The sequence below is a fragment of the Vombatus ursinus genome, unplaced genomic scaffold (genome assembly GCF_900497805.2).
Source record: "Vombatus ursinus unplaced genomic scaffold, bare-nosed wombat genome assembly UNPS02010193.1, whole genome shotgun sequence".
Classification (NCBI taxonomy): Eukaryota; Metazoa; Chordata; class Mammalia; order Diprotodontia; family Vombatidae; genus Vombatus; species Vombatus ursinus.
In genome coordinates this window covers 7,835,972-7,852,330 of record NW_020949971.1, presented here as the reverse complement: position 1 = coordinate 7,852,330, position 16,359 = coordinate 7,835,972, and the positions used below count along the sequence as shown (strand labels likewise).

Sequence of the window (16,359 nt, the reverse complement as noted above, 5' to 3'; positions counted from 1 at the left end):
AGTCCCAGATGGGCAAGGAGAATATGCCAGGTTTGGCTGATGGCTTGCCTGAAATCAGAGGGAACTGTTAATAACTCAGATTGGCCAAAATGTAGAGTTGGTCAAGAGGAGAAATGTAGTTTGGAGGAGAGCTGAGACCACACCGAGGAATCTCTGTTTTCTCATAGAGCCAGTAAGGAGGAGCTAGCTGGCACAGTGGGTGAGAGCACCGCACTTGGAGTCAGGAAGACTTGAGTTCAACCTCACATAAGGGTTGTGCCAGTTCCTACCTTGAGCCCATATTTGAAATGTTCTCATTCTGTTGGGATCTGCCAGAGCTTTCATTCTAGCCTTTAATACTAACTCATATTTCCTTAAGCCTCAGTTTCTTCAGTTGAAAAATGGAGGTGATCACAATAATATAACAATAGTTAGCAGATATGTAGCATTTTCAGACTTGCCCTCTGAGGTAGGTGCTAGTCATCTTACAAACTTCTTAATATGAGTGCCTCTAGGGGCACCATGGTGGAAGGCACAGAGAGGAGCTTCTGAGCCAGAAAGACCTAGCTTCAAGTTCAACCTCTGACAACCTTGGCTGTGTGATTCTAGGAAAGTCACTTGGCTTCTCAGGGCTCTAGGTGACACACTAAGGTTAGAGACAACGTGCCCTACATCCTTCAAGACCCAGTTGAAATCTTGCCTTCTGTGAGCCATTTCCAGTTGTCTTGACTCATGTCCTGCCACTGGATTCCAATGACTCTGGAAGAGAGAGTGAGGCTGCTGACTTCGCACAGCTCTACCTTGCTTACATTCAAGTCACTCACAAGTCAAGACATCACCCTTACGATGTCACTGATCCTCTTTGAGAAGGAAGGATGAACCAAAATTTGGTAGTAGAAGTAGCAGCCTCCTAGGGACCCAGACCGGCCTCCTCCTCCTGTCCCTCTGTGCACATGGGGAGTTATACCCTTACATGTGGGTGTTCTCTCCAGAGAAATATAATTTTAATTACTTATACTTTGCAAGATATCTTCAGGTTTGGAGGTTAGGTTTTTTCTTCCTTGTCTATTTATTGTATCATTATTTTTTTCCTCAAAACCTTTTGTCTTGTGTAGTTTTCATTTATGTTTTTGTGAACTATAACTCTGAAAAAACAGGCTTTGAAAAAGCCCATTGTGATTCAAATGGAGCTATCTGACTATACTTCTAAACCCAAATCACTCTGGCTTTCATTGTTTAACCACCTGGCCCCAGCCTCTCTTGCTCATTGTTTGAGTTTTGATGGTTGAGAATGAGTATAAATAGCAATTGTTTTCTGTTTTGCCTAGAAGCTCTGAGAGTCTTCTGTCCCAGACTGATATTTTTGTGAAGGCAAAATAGGTCAGCTTTTGTCTCAATTCTTACCTGCCCTTTGAGCACTGAATGGGTGCTGCCTCAGACAAACTGAGACCTGGCAAAGACCCTAGCTTAAAAAGGCCAAGGTCTCCCACTGCATTTGGGCCATCAGCAGTCATCTTGACCTACGTCTTGCCACTGGACTGATGACTTTGGAGGAGAGAGTAAAGTTGATGACTTTGCACAGCTCTGCCTCACTTCAATCCAATTCACTCTCCTGATGTCATTGGTCCTCTGAGAATGAAGGATGAACAACTGCAACTAAAATCTTGCCTTCTAAGGGAAATCTTTCCCAGACTCTCTTAATTCTAGTGCCTCCCTCAGTTGACGTGTTGCGGAAGTAGAGTCTGGCTCTTCTTGAAGAGATCATCTTGCTAATAAGGAGACAAATAGTGTTTTGAAGGCTTTTGAAGGAATTCATTGTCCTAAGGATTCAAACTCATAATTCTCTAGGCCTTTGTGCTAAGGGTTAGTGATGGCTAGGGAAGTGGCATGCTACATATTACTCGAACAAGGGACACATAATTTTTTGGCTGTCAGAGTTGTGTCACCATCATTGACATGCAGAGGCCAGGTCTGAGAAGATCTGCTTGGCATATGAAGAGGCCACAAATCCTCTTCTTCACCCCGGCCATTTTCCACTCTGCTGCTTGCTGCCCGCTCCCACACCGACTCTCCAATCTGGACCTCCAGAGATTTGGAAGGCCTGCAAGGGGGCAAGTATGGTATTCCCTGGGACCATGTCTCTTCCCCTTCACCTAGTCACTTTTGGACCTGTTTCCCACCCTCCTCCTTCCCCCAACCCCATTCTAGTCTACTCTACTTCTTGTACTTTGAACTGCAATCAAATCACATGCCATGGCCTCTGGAAATGTCGTGTCGATGGACTGCTTTTTTTTTCCCCACATTTATTTGTTTTATTTTTAATTTATGGCATAAAACAAGCATTTCCATGATATAGCATAATAAAAAAGATGATTACACATGAGACTGAAAATCTATTATGCACACCTTGCCATTCCTTTAAATTATATAATAAAGTTATCATATAAATTTCTTTTTTTCCTTTTTTTCTTCCCTCCCCCCACCCTAGAGATGGCTACTATTAGACACAAATAGGAGTATATACATATGTGTATATATATATACACATATGTATATATACACACATACATACACATATATGCAAAATTATTCTACATATCTATTTATCAGTTCTTTCTCTGGACACAGATAGCATCTTTCTTCATATGTCCTTTTCAGTTCATTTGGATATTTATAATAGTCAAAATGACTTAATCACCCAAAGTCATTCTTCAAACAATATTGCCGTTACTGCATACAACGTTGTCTTGTTCCATTCACTATTGCATCAACTGTCTAGATGAAACTGGCCTCCTTTCCCTTCCGTGTGTCCTCTCCCCCATTAGAATGCAAACTTTTTATGGTACTATTGTATTTTTAGCCCCAGTAGACTTACCACAGTGCTTGGCATATTTTTGTTGTTGACCAGTTGTGTTTGCCTCTTTGTGACCCCATTTGGCATTTTCTTGCCAAAGATACCGGAGTGGTTTGCCATTTCCTCCTCCAGCTTGTTTTACAGATGAAGAAACTGAGGCAAATAGGATTAAGTGACCCGGGGGCACACAGTTAATAAGTGTGTGAAGTCAGATTTGAACTCAGGAAGATGAGTCTGCCTCCTGTTGTGGCATTCCACGCACTGAGCCACCTAGTGGCCTATGCTTGGCATACAGTAAGTGCTTACTAAATGCTTGTCATTCCTTCAATGAGGGCCGCATAGGAGGAGCTTCTGGTCTTATGGGAAGTTCAAGCACCCTCCGACGGGTGAGTGGTCACATCCCTGTGTGATGTGCTATGCCACCATCTCTTTTTCCATTTCAACCAAGAGCGGACTGCCGTGGACGGAAAGGATGGCATTTCAGCAGTCCCCACAAGCCCGAAGCAAAACAAAGTTTAAAACCACCTACCACCCTGTGTGGGGACAGCCTGCTAGAAAAAAAAAAGGAAAAAAGAAAACCTCTCTGCTTGGAGCATTGTAACAATTAACTCTCTGGTTTGGTTTTTTTTTTTCTTTGTCTCAATTTAACAGAACCTCATAAAATTCAGACAAGCTGGCTTCAGGTTTCCCACAGAACTGAAGTGCGTTGTGTTTTTAAAGGGATCGTAGTAATCTAGTGCCTCCCAGATGTATTTAAAATGTGTTAAGTGCCTGGAGGATTTGGCTTCTAAAATATATACACCACTTTGGACATTTTCAGCCAGAGGGTCTGTTTTGGCCCTGATGAAGGCGACAGGTTCTGCAAAATGTTTGACCACAGTCTGGTGTTTAAAGTGCAGTCAGTCTTCATTAGAGGACTCTGTAAATACAGGCTCTTGGATTCCAGGCATGGTACTTCTCTTTTCTGCCTTCATTATAACTGCCCAGTGCATTCCCTTGATATTTTGTATATCACTGAAAAGATGACTTAAATGCTTATTGGACAACACAGCTGGAAAAAATGGTATCCTGAGAAAACTATTTAGGTGTCATGAGAGCTGAAGACTGAGAACTGAGAATCTTGGGCTTTCCTCCTGGAAAATCTGCCATTTTTGGAGCTGGGGAGAATTTTATGCCAAACCTGACATTCTGACAGTTCTCACAGCCAGCTTCTCCTAATTGGGGATGTCCAGGGCTCTGCTCTATCATCCTGGACAATTTCCTTCTGTCAAAGAACTCTTCCCAAAATGAAGGACTGAGACGCTGTGTTTAGAACGAATGTCTCACCTGGCAGTGAAATGATGCAGAAGGCAAGTCAGATGGTCAATCTTCAGACAACCAATGGAGGTAGGGGAAGAGAGGAGAGTGATAGGCAAGAAGTGAGAATAAAAACATGGCTTTGGGTGAGTAATATGTTTAGAAGACTAGTCTTTTCTCATGACAGATATTTATCTAGCACAGAGACTTTTCTTCTCTTTAATGGATTTTTCTTTTCTCCTTCTAGATTCCATGGGGACAACTCAAAAACACAGAGAAGGGCCAGGAAAAAGAAAAAGAAAAAGAAAAAACCTATGAGATTGCACAAGGTATGTGGAAGATTCTGAAATATAATAAGGATGATGCAGTTTTATTAGAGATTCATATCTCTGATAACTGTATTCTGGTTTGAGGCATGTATAAGTCTCGACGAAAACATCCATACAAGAAATAGGTTCTCTCGACTGCATTCTGATATAAAAAAATGTTGTGGAGAGAAACATGGCTATGAGCTACTATCAATTTTAATGAAAATACTTGGTAAGTTGTAAATCTGAAGTATTAATGATTAATAATAGCTAGTAGCTAGCTAGCTAGTAGTAGTATTCATAGCAGCAGACCACGTCATGTTCATGAGTTGCTGTGACCAAAAACAAAATGCTTGGTGGCCAAACACTGACATAGCTTTCCAGAACTGAGGATTACTTTCCCACCACACTGGAGTACCAGTCTTGATCCCCCAAATTGTTTCTTCTCTCTCCTTCCTCTTCAAATGACCTATTTACTTACCTGCTTTTATTCTGGACCCTCTGGTAGCATACATACTACTTGAGGGCAAAGCCCATTTCATTTTGGTCTTTGTAATAATCAAGTACCACTGTTGGGTCCAGGGAGAATAGGGAGTTCTCTTCCTCTCAACGGGCCCCTGGCTCTGGACACATGAATGCAGATTAGGTTCAAACCTAGGGGAGCTTGGCCTTCAAAAAGAGGGGTGGTCTTTTTCTTGAATTCTGTAGCTTTACACACTTACCCTGGAACTTTATGGGAAATTCACTCAAAGCTGAGGTTTGGCTCATACTTATCATGCTCTCCCTGAAAGGAGCTGGAAAAGTATTCAATGTACTTGAATATTTTATTAGATAGAGTACAACACAAAAGAGATTGCTAAGAACACAGAAGACTCAAAGGCACATAGTGACAAAGACTTAGTCATAAGGCAATAATGTATCCTGGGCTACTCTTTGGGTAGCTGGATACTCCAAACATTAAAATATGAAGTATTTTGAATGACTATTAAAATGCAGTTCACTCTTGTCTTGGCTCTGCATTGTCTCTCTTAAGGTCCATCTCTTCTGTCACCCAAGGTAAGGGATGGAGTCCTCCTCTTGTCAATGGTCACCCTCTCCTCCAGAAAGCTCGATAGTAATCAAAGGGGGTGCCACCTTTATTATACTGAGAGACTCAGGAGCTCCTAACTTCATGAACTCACAAAGTTGCTACCAAGACTGTCAATGTCCTTCTCAAGATTGCTGTTTAATCAACTATATTCTGGCAAAGAAACACAAAACAGAAGAGTTCAGCAGAGAACCAATATCCCAAAATAGACTCATCTAGATAAGCACCTACTCCATTGACTATGTGTGAGAAGTTGCCATTTCTGCTGGAGATGGGGAGAGAGAGAGAGAGAGAGAGAGACTGAGAGAGAGACAGAGAGAGACAGAGACAGAGAGACAGAGAGAGAGACAGAGAGAGGTGGGTGAGTCATTCATTGTCTTCGTGTTCAGTTATCTTTGATGCAGCCCTCTCAATCTGCTGCCATCACAGGGATTCAAGGATTACTGTAAATTCTGGAGCAGGCCTAGCTCAGGACAGTCAGTGATTCAAGTTTGGGACTAAAATTCAACAAAACACTTGCAGACCATAAAATGTGATAAAATCACTTTTACTTGAATGGTTAATGGACTCCTCCCCTTCTTAAGAGTAAAACCATCCCATCCTTCATAAAGTAACTACAGTTCCTATCATACTACATTGTCCCAAACTACTAAGTATTTCATCACTGAGCCAGCACATGTCACCCATTGGAAAGAGCCAGAGTAAATGTGCCTCTAATGTGACCCAGCTTCAAGGACAGTACATGTGACACCAGGAGAAGTCCAGGTCAATGGAGTATAATCTAGCCAGAACCAACTGGAGATGGGGAAATTTCCCTGAATGCTTCCATCACATCTTTCTATTTCCCAAACCTAACACAGGACTTGGCACATAGTGAGAGGTGATTTAACCCACATGGGGAACTCTGTGATGAGGAAGTTTGGCACCTTCTCTGCAACCACAGTCTTAGAGCCTTGTCTAAAGCACCCAAAGGATAAATGACAGTGCCATCATTCCACAGCTAGTACACAAATGCTAGACTTGAACTCAGGTCTTCCTGACTCTGAGGCCTGCTATCTATTCACTATATGACCTGCCTCTTACCCTGTCTTAAGTATAAGAGATACTTAATAAATACTTGTTGAATTGAATTCACCAGAAAGACTCTTTCCACATACTTCCTTTGACTATTGTTAATGGGCCCATAATGGATTTTGTGGTTGCCTCGGCTGTTATCCTTGTGTGTTCATTTGCTTGTTTGTCTTCAAAGTTGTTCTCCCTTAAAGAACTGAGTTCATTTTCTTGGGTGAATGTGGTGTTTGGGAAACATTTCCAGGTTTTCCTCCAGTGCCTCAGCTCTGCCCTAAAGAGACCCACTTCAGTATCCAAAACATAGTTATTTTCTTTCTTGTCTCAATTTTAGCCATCATGTCAATTCCCCTGATATTCTGAAAATCACAGGGTAAAAGAAGATTAAGTACAGATTAAGTAAGATTAAGATCAGTCGAGCTGTGACAGATAGAGTCCTGAGAGGTAGAGAGGCAGTGAGTTACGTCCCGACTCTTTAGAGCTCTTGGCCTCGTATACGAGGAGGGAAACATTAATGAACTCTCTGGCCTACACTGCCTTCCTCCTCTTCCCTAAAGCATGCACTGAAATCACCAGGCACTCTAGTTGCTCAGCCTTCCACTTCAATGTAGCATTAGAAAAACGACTAAAAAAGATAAACAAAGAATAGATTGGAGGATGTTTAAAAATGCTGAAGGAAGGGAAAACAGGTTTGTTTTCTTAAGAAATATTTATTAGTTTTCTTTTTTCCTCTCTCACTTGGCTCCAATTATAAATGAGATTTCCTTTGCCTGAGAATCATAATATCCTATTACTTTTGTTTGACACGTTTACATACAGTCTCTCATGTGATTCTCAAAACAACCCTAGGAGGATTACAGGATCCCATTTCTGTTATTTTTCTTGAGGTAGGTGGCACGCTGGATGGAACATTGGACCTGGAGTCAAGAAGATTTGAGTTCAGATCTAGCCTCAATGACTTACTAGTGCATTGAGGCTCTTAATCGTCATCTGCCTCAGTTTCCTCATCTGTAAAATGAGAATAGCAAGAGCACTGATTCCCAGAGTTGTTGTGACGCTAAAATGAGATAATATTTGTAAAGCACTTTGCAAATCTTAAAGTGCTCTAGAAATGCTAGCTATTATTATTGTTTCTGTGACCATGCGTAAGTCATTCCCCTTCTTAAGCCTCAGTTTTTTCACTAATAAAATAAGGAAATTAGATCAGATGATGTCTTAGATGTCTTCTACTATAAAACTACTATGTTGTCATTGTACCCATCATTCAAAATACAATTTTAAGCCACACATCCTGCATCGAACCTCTCCTGATAACTCCAGTCAACTTTAATAATCTTGATATTCTGTCCATCTTGATTCTATTCCGTCAGGTGTTTTGTTATGTTTCCTGAGGCATAAACATATCAAGCCCTATCATAGCTTATTCTAAGGATGAATTGATAAGCTATATTGCTTGAAAGAATGGATGAATGAATGTTGACGTTGTTGTTCGTCCTTCGTTCTTGAAGAGGACCATGACGTCAGGAAGATGATGCCATGTGAATTGGATTTAAGTGAGGCAGGGCTGTGCAAAGTCACTAGCTTCACTTTCTCCTCTGGAGCCATCTGGGGCCAGTGGCAAGATATAGATCAGAATGACTGAAAAAGGCCCAGGATGAATGAAAGCAAATTTATGAGGTGTCCATTTATTTTGTACCAAACACTAAGGATACAAAAAGTGAAGACCATCCCTGCTCTCAAGGAACTTATATTCTAATGAGGGAAACAACATATATGGGGGAATAATGACTAGAAAGGATCACTTTGATCCAGAAAGTCATAGGGATGGTGAGTGAGGCCCTATAGGGGTAGATTGACAGACCCCTTTAAAGAGAAATAAAAGAGTTGGTTTGATCATAGTTCTAGAACTAAGGGTGGGGTGAAGCTGTTGAGAAGATAGCTGGGGAATAAGGAGTAAAAAGAAGTGTGTCAGAGGCTTGCCTGAAATGGCTGGTTAGGCCATTTTTTTTCTCACCTTCAGGACAGTGGGGCCCCAGGGCAGAAATTTCAGATATTAAAAAAAAGAAAAGGTATATTTCAAGGACATAGTTTCTTGTCCACTAGTGGCAAGGTGATTGATGAGAAATGGCCACAGAATTTTCCTTCTTTGGAGTTCCCATTCTATTTACAACTTCAATGGGAAAAAGAAATAATGTTAAGGAAAAAAGAGAATAGAACCTGAGCCCCCAAAGCAGGAAATTATGTAGGTGACTTAGACAGGTTTGAATTATTAAGTGGCATAGATATTGAATATGGGGAGAGAAATTTGGCAAAATTTGAGAATAACTGAGGAAATTTGAAGTAAGTCAATGTCCAGATCCAGCTATTGGTCTGGGATTCAACTTCCAGCTCATAAGAGAAGCAGGTTCAAGGATGATGAAAGAGGATATAAAAAGACTGAGAAGGATGAAGACATCTTCTCATTTCCCACCCAGTTGCATTCATTTTGGTCTTTTTCAGCTTCTCTGGCTGCATTCATTTTCAATTTTTTTTTAATTTTTGGCTTCTTGGGCTGAACTCATTTTGGATTTCTTTGACTTCTGCAGCCTGCCTCTGTGCCCAATGTACTCTGCCTTCCCCTCCCCCTTCAGCTTTCTTCTTTGTGTTGCCTCCCCCCTTTTGATTGTCAGATCTTTGAGGGCAGAGAACATCTTTCTATTTGTATCCCTAGCTAGAACTTAGCACAGTTCCTGGTCCATAATAGACTCTTTTAAAAATATTATTTATTTGTCACATTCTTTTCTTTTTAAATTTTGAGTTCTAAATTCTCTCCCTCCCTCCCCTCTCCCCCATCTACTGAGAAGGCAAGCAGTATATCAATTGTATAAGTGAAATCATGCAAAACATATCCATATTAGCCATATTTTTAAAAAGCTAGAAAAATAAGAAAAGTGAGAAAATTATACTTTGATTTGCGCTGTGTTCATGAGTTTTCTCTCTGGAGGTGGAGAGCATTTCTTCATCATGAGTCCTTTGGAATTGGCTTGGATTGTATTGATCAGAGCAGCCAAGCCTTTCACAGTTGACCATCATTACAACATTGCTGTTCCTATACATAATGAACTCCCATTTCCTCTCATTCAACTGTACATCAATTCATGGAGGTCTTTCCATGTTTTTCTGAAACTGTCCCCCTCATCATTTCTTATAGTAAAATAGTACCCCATCACAATCACATGCAATAACTTGTTCAGCCTTTCACTAATTGATGAATATCCCTTCAATTTCTAATTCTTTGCCATCCCCAAAAGAGCTACTGCAAATATTTGTGTACATATAGGGCCTTTTCCTTTTTCTTTGATCTCCGCCAAGTGCCTTGCAAATCTAAATGAGAAGGCCTTTAAAATAAAAGGGACCAATGGTGGAGGGAGAAAACTGTTTCTGTGTACCCACCAAGATAGATACTATAAAAAATAACTACAAAAAAGGAAAAAGAACTGGGCCACCCATAAATTCACAGGAGACATAATCCAAAAATGGAGCCAGGAGCAAAACCCATGGCTTCGAAAGCCTCTGCACAATGAGTGCCCAGGGTTTAGGTAACAAACAAGAGAACCTAGAAGTCCTCAGAAAGAAGGCAGATTTGACCTCAGAAGTATCCCTGAGACTTGGTGGGACCCATACTCTGGATGGGTATGCAATATTCAAAACAAGCAAGATAAGTAGAAGGGGAGTGAATGACAGTAGAATGAACAGTATTTTAAGAAGACATACTCAAGTAAGGAAATCTGGGAACCAGTGAGGTCGTAAACAGGAGTATTTGGATGAAGGTCAAAAGAGGGAGAAACAGAAGTGACTTTTGACATTGGAGCAGACCACAAACTACCTGAACACAAACAGGAAATAAGTGAGAAAGTGAAATTAGATCATAAGCTGGGCATAGCGGCATGAGAGATTTCAGCTATCCCAACCTTCTGCTTAAAAACAATTTTATCCTTCAAATGGTTGAGAAACAAAGATGAGGACATTCTGTTCTGGCTCTCATTCCACTAACAGGGAGGACCTGGCTGCTGGGGTGGAAATGAGAGGAATGGAGGAGAGACCACTCCCTCCGAGAATCTGTAAGAGAGAACAAGAGAGAGGGGCAGCTAGGTGGCACAGTGGATAGAGCTCCAGCCTTGGAATCAGGAGGACCTGAGTTCAAATCCAACCTCAGACACTTGACACTTACTAGCTGTGTGACCTTGAGCAAGTCACTTAACTCCAAATGCCTCACCAAAAAAAAAAAAAGAGAGAGAGAGAGAGAGAAGGAGAGGAAAGCCGGACATAGTTTAGATGCACCCTAGATTTGGGGAAAGCAGATTTCCAAGAGTTCAGTGCATAAATTGATAGGATCCCATGGGGAAAAATGTTTCAGAGAAAAGTTAGTCCAGGATAGATGGGAAATGTTCCAAGTGAAATAATGTAGACACAAGGGGAAATAAGTCAAAAAAGGAGGAAAAATGGGACTTGTCTGAAGAGATCAATGTGGATGCACAGGGACTCATCAATCAACTTAGTAGGAAAAGCAAATGTACAGACAGATGCAAGGCCAGGTAACAAATGATGAGTATAGGAACATAGCACTGTCCTATAAAAATAGTGGGAGAAATATTAAACTAAATCAGAATGATCTAATGGGAAGGAAAGTGAAAGACAAAACAATTTTTTTTAAAAATCCATACTGGGAGTAAAAAGGAAGCTCAAAGAAGGGATAGAATATTTGGGTGGAGGCTATGTTGTCAATGGGGTGATAGCAACTGACAAGAGAGATAAGTCAGAGCTCAAGTCTTTGTGTCTGCTTTATCTGCAGAGGAAAATGGTTTTTATATTGGAATTAACAGAATACACATGACTGTCAGGAAGCTGATACCCAGAACAAGTAAGGGGATAGTAAAAAAAGACCACAATGCCCTCAGTTACCAGGTGCCAATGAACTACATCCTCGTGGCCTGAAAGTGCCAACAGGTGTGATTGCTGAGCCACTGTTGATATCTGGAGGATCATGGGAAATGGGAGAAGTACCATAAGATTGGAGAAGGGCAAATATTATCCTGATTTTCATAAATGGAAAGGGGATAAAGGCTGTAAACTCTAGGTCTACAAGTTCAACTTCAGTTCCTGAGAACATTCTAGAATGGATCATTATAAATGGAAGGAAAACATTGGGATTACTAAAGGCCATCCTGGCTTCATTGAGAACAGGAGATTACATGTTGGACTATCCTCATTCCCTTTATTGCAAGATTACTAAACTAATAGGTGAGGGGGATGCTGGAGAAATGTTACCTTGATTTTGGTAATGCTGTTAATAAAGAATCTTCTGCCATTCTTGTTGATGTTACCATAATGATGTGGATTCAGAATTGGTCAGATGGTGGAACTCAAAGAATGGTTGTTAAAAGTGCCACATCAATGTGGCACAGGGTCTACAGTGGAGGGCCACAGGGATACACACATGGTTGGCCCTATGCTGCCTAACACTTTTATTAATGACTTGGACAATGGTGTAGAGCACATGCTCATCAAATTTTCAAATAGCAGGCAGGTAAGGGGAAAAGTTCTAATCCTGCTTCAGACTCTGACTAGTTGAGTGACCTTGATTCAATCATTTAACCTCTATACCAGATTCTTCATCTGTAAAATGGAGATAAGCTGGAGATAAAGGTAGCACCTACCTTCTGGGCTTATTATGAAGACTTGATTGTTATTATGAGGACTTGGTTATTATGAAGACTTGATCCTGATACCCTGGGAGGTAGGCAATACTTTTATCTCCATCTTAACTCCATTTTCTCTCTCTCTCTCTCTCTCTCTCTCTCTCTCTCTCTCTCTCTCTCTCTCTCTCTCTCTCTCTCTCTCTTTCTCTGTATGTGTGTGTGTGGTAGCAGGAGAGATATGAGAGCAGTCTTCTCATATTTCAAGGGTTGTTAAGTGAAGGAGGGATTAGATTTATTCTGTTGGGTCCCTGAGGGCAGAACCAGGAGCAATGGATGTAAAATGTAAGGATGCAAATTTATTCTTGATGAGAGGAAACAATTCCTAAGGACATGACCTTTCCCAGAGGGCAATTGGCTACCTAGAGTAGCAATGGATTCCCATTTATTTCAGGTCTTTAATTAAATACTAAAAGAACACCTGCTTAAAGACCCTAAATCCCAGAAGACTGCGGTCCATCAGGCCATATGGGTATGCAGAGACAGCAAAGCATAGGACATAGGGGTCTGGCCTTGGATTCAGGGAAATCTTGGTTTCCAGCCTCCCTCTGGCACATACTGCATGACCATGAGGTATCTATAGTGGGGATTCCTTTTGTGTCTGAATTAGGTTAAATGTGGCTGGTTCTCTTCCAACTTTCAAATTCTGGGATTCTGGGCCTTTGGATTGGGGAAGTAGTTCTCCCTTTTGAAGGCATTCAGATGTCTTTATGCAAAGTTTTGGCTTATTTCAATTTCAGAGAAATTAAACAATAGTTTTGTTTACAGTAATAGCTCATTTACTTTTCCAGATGTGTCCTTTGAGGGCCAAGCAGCTGCTGGATACTACAAATCTTTAAAATCTCTGCTTTCTGTCCTAGAGGGAAGAGAAGTATACAAATGTTTATAGATGACAGGCAGATGTTTTAGGTGGTGTAACACTGTGAGTGCAGTAAACAAAAGCTTCATTTTCATGAGTTCAAATCTGGCTTCAGACACTTACTAGCCATGTGACCCTGTGCAGGTCACTTAACACTGTTTGCCTCAGTTTACTCATCTGCAAAATGAGCTAGAGAAGGAAATGGCAAACCACTGCAATATCTTTGCCAAGAAAACACCAAAATGGTGTCACAGAAAGTCAGATGTGACTGAAATGACTGAACAACAAAGTGATCTTTTTTAAAAACGATAGAATTTTTATCTTTAACTGTGGCACCCATATTTTTGTAATTCTTTGACATCCTAGTTTTCCAATCCTATCATCAGCTTTGTTCAATGTCAAACCCTTTCCTAATTGGCAGCATGGCATAGTGGAGCTAGTCTGGAAACCAGGAGACCTGGGTTCAAGTCCTACCTATGACATATACTGATTGTGTGGCTCTGAGTGAGATGTTTTCGCTCTTCGTCACCTGGGACAACTCTTAAAGACCATAAGTAGCAGAGAAAGTGCTGTCTTACGTAGCATTGGTATAGAGAATTTCTTACACCAATGCAATGACAGGTGCAGCCCCCATCCCTATCCCTTCTTGACTGGACCCCATCTTGTGTGCAAATTTAGCATGCTACTTGTCTTCTCCTTCGAGGGTATAAATCCCAGATTTGTTGTTGTTCAGTCATTTTCGGTCACGTCTTACTCTTCATGACCCCATTTAAGATATTTTGGGCAAAGATACTGGAGTGGTTTGCCATTTCCTTCTGCAGTTCATTTTACAGATGAGGAAACTGAGGCAAATAGGTTAACTGAGTTGCCCAGGGTTGGATAGGTAGTGTCTGAGCCCAAATTTGAACTCAGGAGGATGAGTCTTCTTGACCCCAGGCCCAGTGCTCTATTCGCTGTGCCACCCAGCTGCCCTATAAATCCCAGAAGTCTGCTGTTTATCGATCCAGGTGGGTATGCTGAGGCAGCAGGCTACAATGGATAGAGGTTTGACCTTAGATTCCCTCCTTGCTCCCTCCCTGTCCCCCAAAAAAGAGGTAGGTGTGCCTTGGGAGGGATATACTGCTTTCTCTGGGCTGGATAAATATTATGTAATGACAGTTTTTAAATACTGTTTTACCACACACAAGTTGGATTCCTAACCTTTAAGAAATACAGAAATGTTTCATTCGTGCTTTTAGTTCAAATTTCCTTCAGTATAAAGACGTGAAATAAAACTGTAAATTCTTCAAGCATTAAATTTCTTTCAATGATCAAGCCAGATTGTATTTCCCAACAATCATCTAAACAATTCCTCTCTTTCCCTTCCCAAATAATCACATAGCTTCTCAACCATGTGTTTATGTGTAATGTAATAAATAAAATTAACTTTTATTGGATGAGGAAATTCACTGAGATTTTGAAGAGGAAAGAGAGTCTCAGATGCCCTGAGTTCTCCAAGGTGATGGCCCATTCAGCCAGACAAGGCCCTTGGGATGGAAGCCTTGCTTATCTGAGGTCTAACTGAATACATGATGGGGCTGATAAAATATTCATGATGCTTTTTAATGTTTCTCTTTCTAAACTAAGAAAGGCTTAAACTTCTGGACCCAGAGGCAGGGTAGCATAATGAACACAGAGGTGGCCTCTGTTTCAGAGAGACCTGAATTCAAGTTCTGATTCTGGCACTTACTGGTTACGTGACCCTAGGTAAGTCTGAGTAACTCTTAGTGCCCCAGGCAACTCTCTGAGATTATAAACTGCAAAAGAGGTGAGTGCCATCTGGATTGGGAAGCTTCCTCACTTGCTAGGTACCACTTCAGGGGCTAGAGCACTGGTCCTGAAGGCAAGAAGACCTGAGTTCAAATATGACCAGCTGTGTGACCTTGGGCAAGTCACTTCAACCTGTTTGCCTCAGTTTCCTCATCTCTAAAATTAGCTGGAGAAGAAAATGGCAACCCACTCCAGTATCTTTGCCAAGAAGACTCCAAATGGGGTCACAAAGAGTCAGACATGACTGAAATGACTGAACCACAACAGCATAACAATCCCAGGTAAGATCCCCCAATGGCCAAGGCTTGGGATAATCCCTCTGTCCTCTTCCTGTACTCAGACTGCATCTGTGGTATCATGTTCAGTTCTGGGAATGATTAACCTGCAGAAGGGAAGATATAGGGAAAAACATGATAGCTACCTTTGAGCATTTGAATAGCTGTTTTGTGGAAGAGCATGAGACTTGTTCTGTTTGGTCCCAGAGGTCAGAACCAAGAGCAATAAATGGAAGAAGCAAAGAGACATTTAGTCTCCTCGCATTTCATTAGGCATCAGATATTTAGAGCTGTCCCAAAGTCGAATGGCTTGGCTTGGGAAGTGTTGTGCTCTCCCCACATTGGAAGTCTTGAAAAAAAGTGTGATGACCTCTTGTCAAGGGTGCTTCTGTCTCTCTCTCTCTCTCCTCTCTCTCACTCTCTCCCCCCCTCCCACCTCTCTCTCTCTGTTTCCTTTCTTCTCTCTCTCTCCTTTTGTCTCTATCTCTGGGGTTCTAATATTGAATGTTATCTCTAAGACACGATGGGTATCTTTGAATTAGAAAGCTTTCAAACCATCCTTAGGTGTCTTCTTCTAGGAGATGCATCAAGTGGACAGTACTTTACTAGATCTAAACCTGATGTAGACACTTGTCCTCACTTCACCTCAGGTGCCAGCTTCTCTGGCATCCCAGGGACCTGAGCCAAGCTGGTTGTTAGCCAGTTCTTGCCATGAGTAACAATCTCTGACAACAAAAAGGTGAAAGCCAAAGCTGGGATGGCTGTTACCATAGCCTCAAATATTTTACACAAATGTATGCATATATACACATATACACACACACACACACACACACACACACTGAGCAAAGGTGGAGCTGAAAGAATTCTGTTACTGCCATTAGATCAGAACCAAAGTCAATGGAATTGGCCACATGGTCTTTTTCCTTAACAAGATTTTCATTTTTAGGTCAACCTAGCAATACCCCATCTTTGGCTGTATGAGTGGTCTTTTGGATGGTTTTGCTTCTGAATCCCTCCAGAGACAGGAAGTTGTGTGGCCACTTACATGAAAAAAAAATGGAAAAAAAACTAGCCCAAGTCTGGGAA

The 16,359-nt window shown here is 41.3% G+C and overlaps 1 pseudogene; it reads left to right on the top strand.

Moving 5' to 3' along the window:
• The window catches only part of LOC114036967, a 33,030-nt pseudogene extending 17,078 nt beyond the window's left edge, over positions 1-15,952 (top strand).
• Positions 15,953-16,359: the final 407 nt, after the last annotated feature.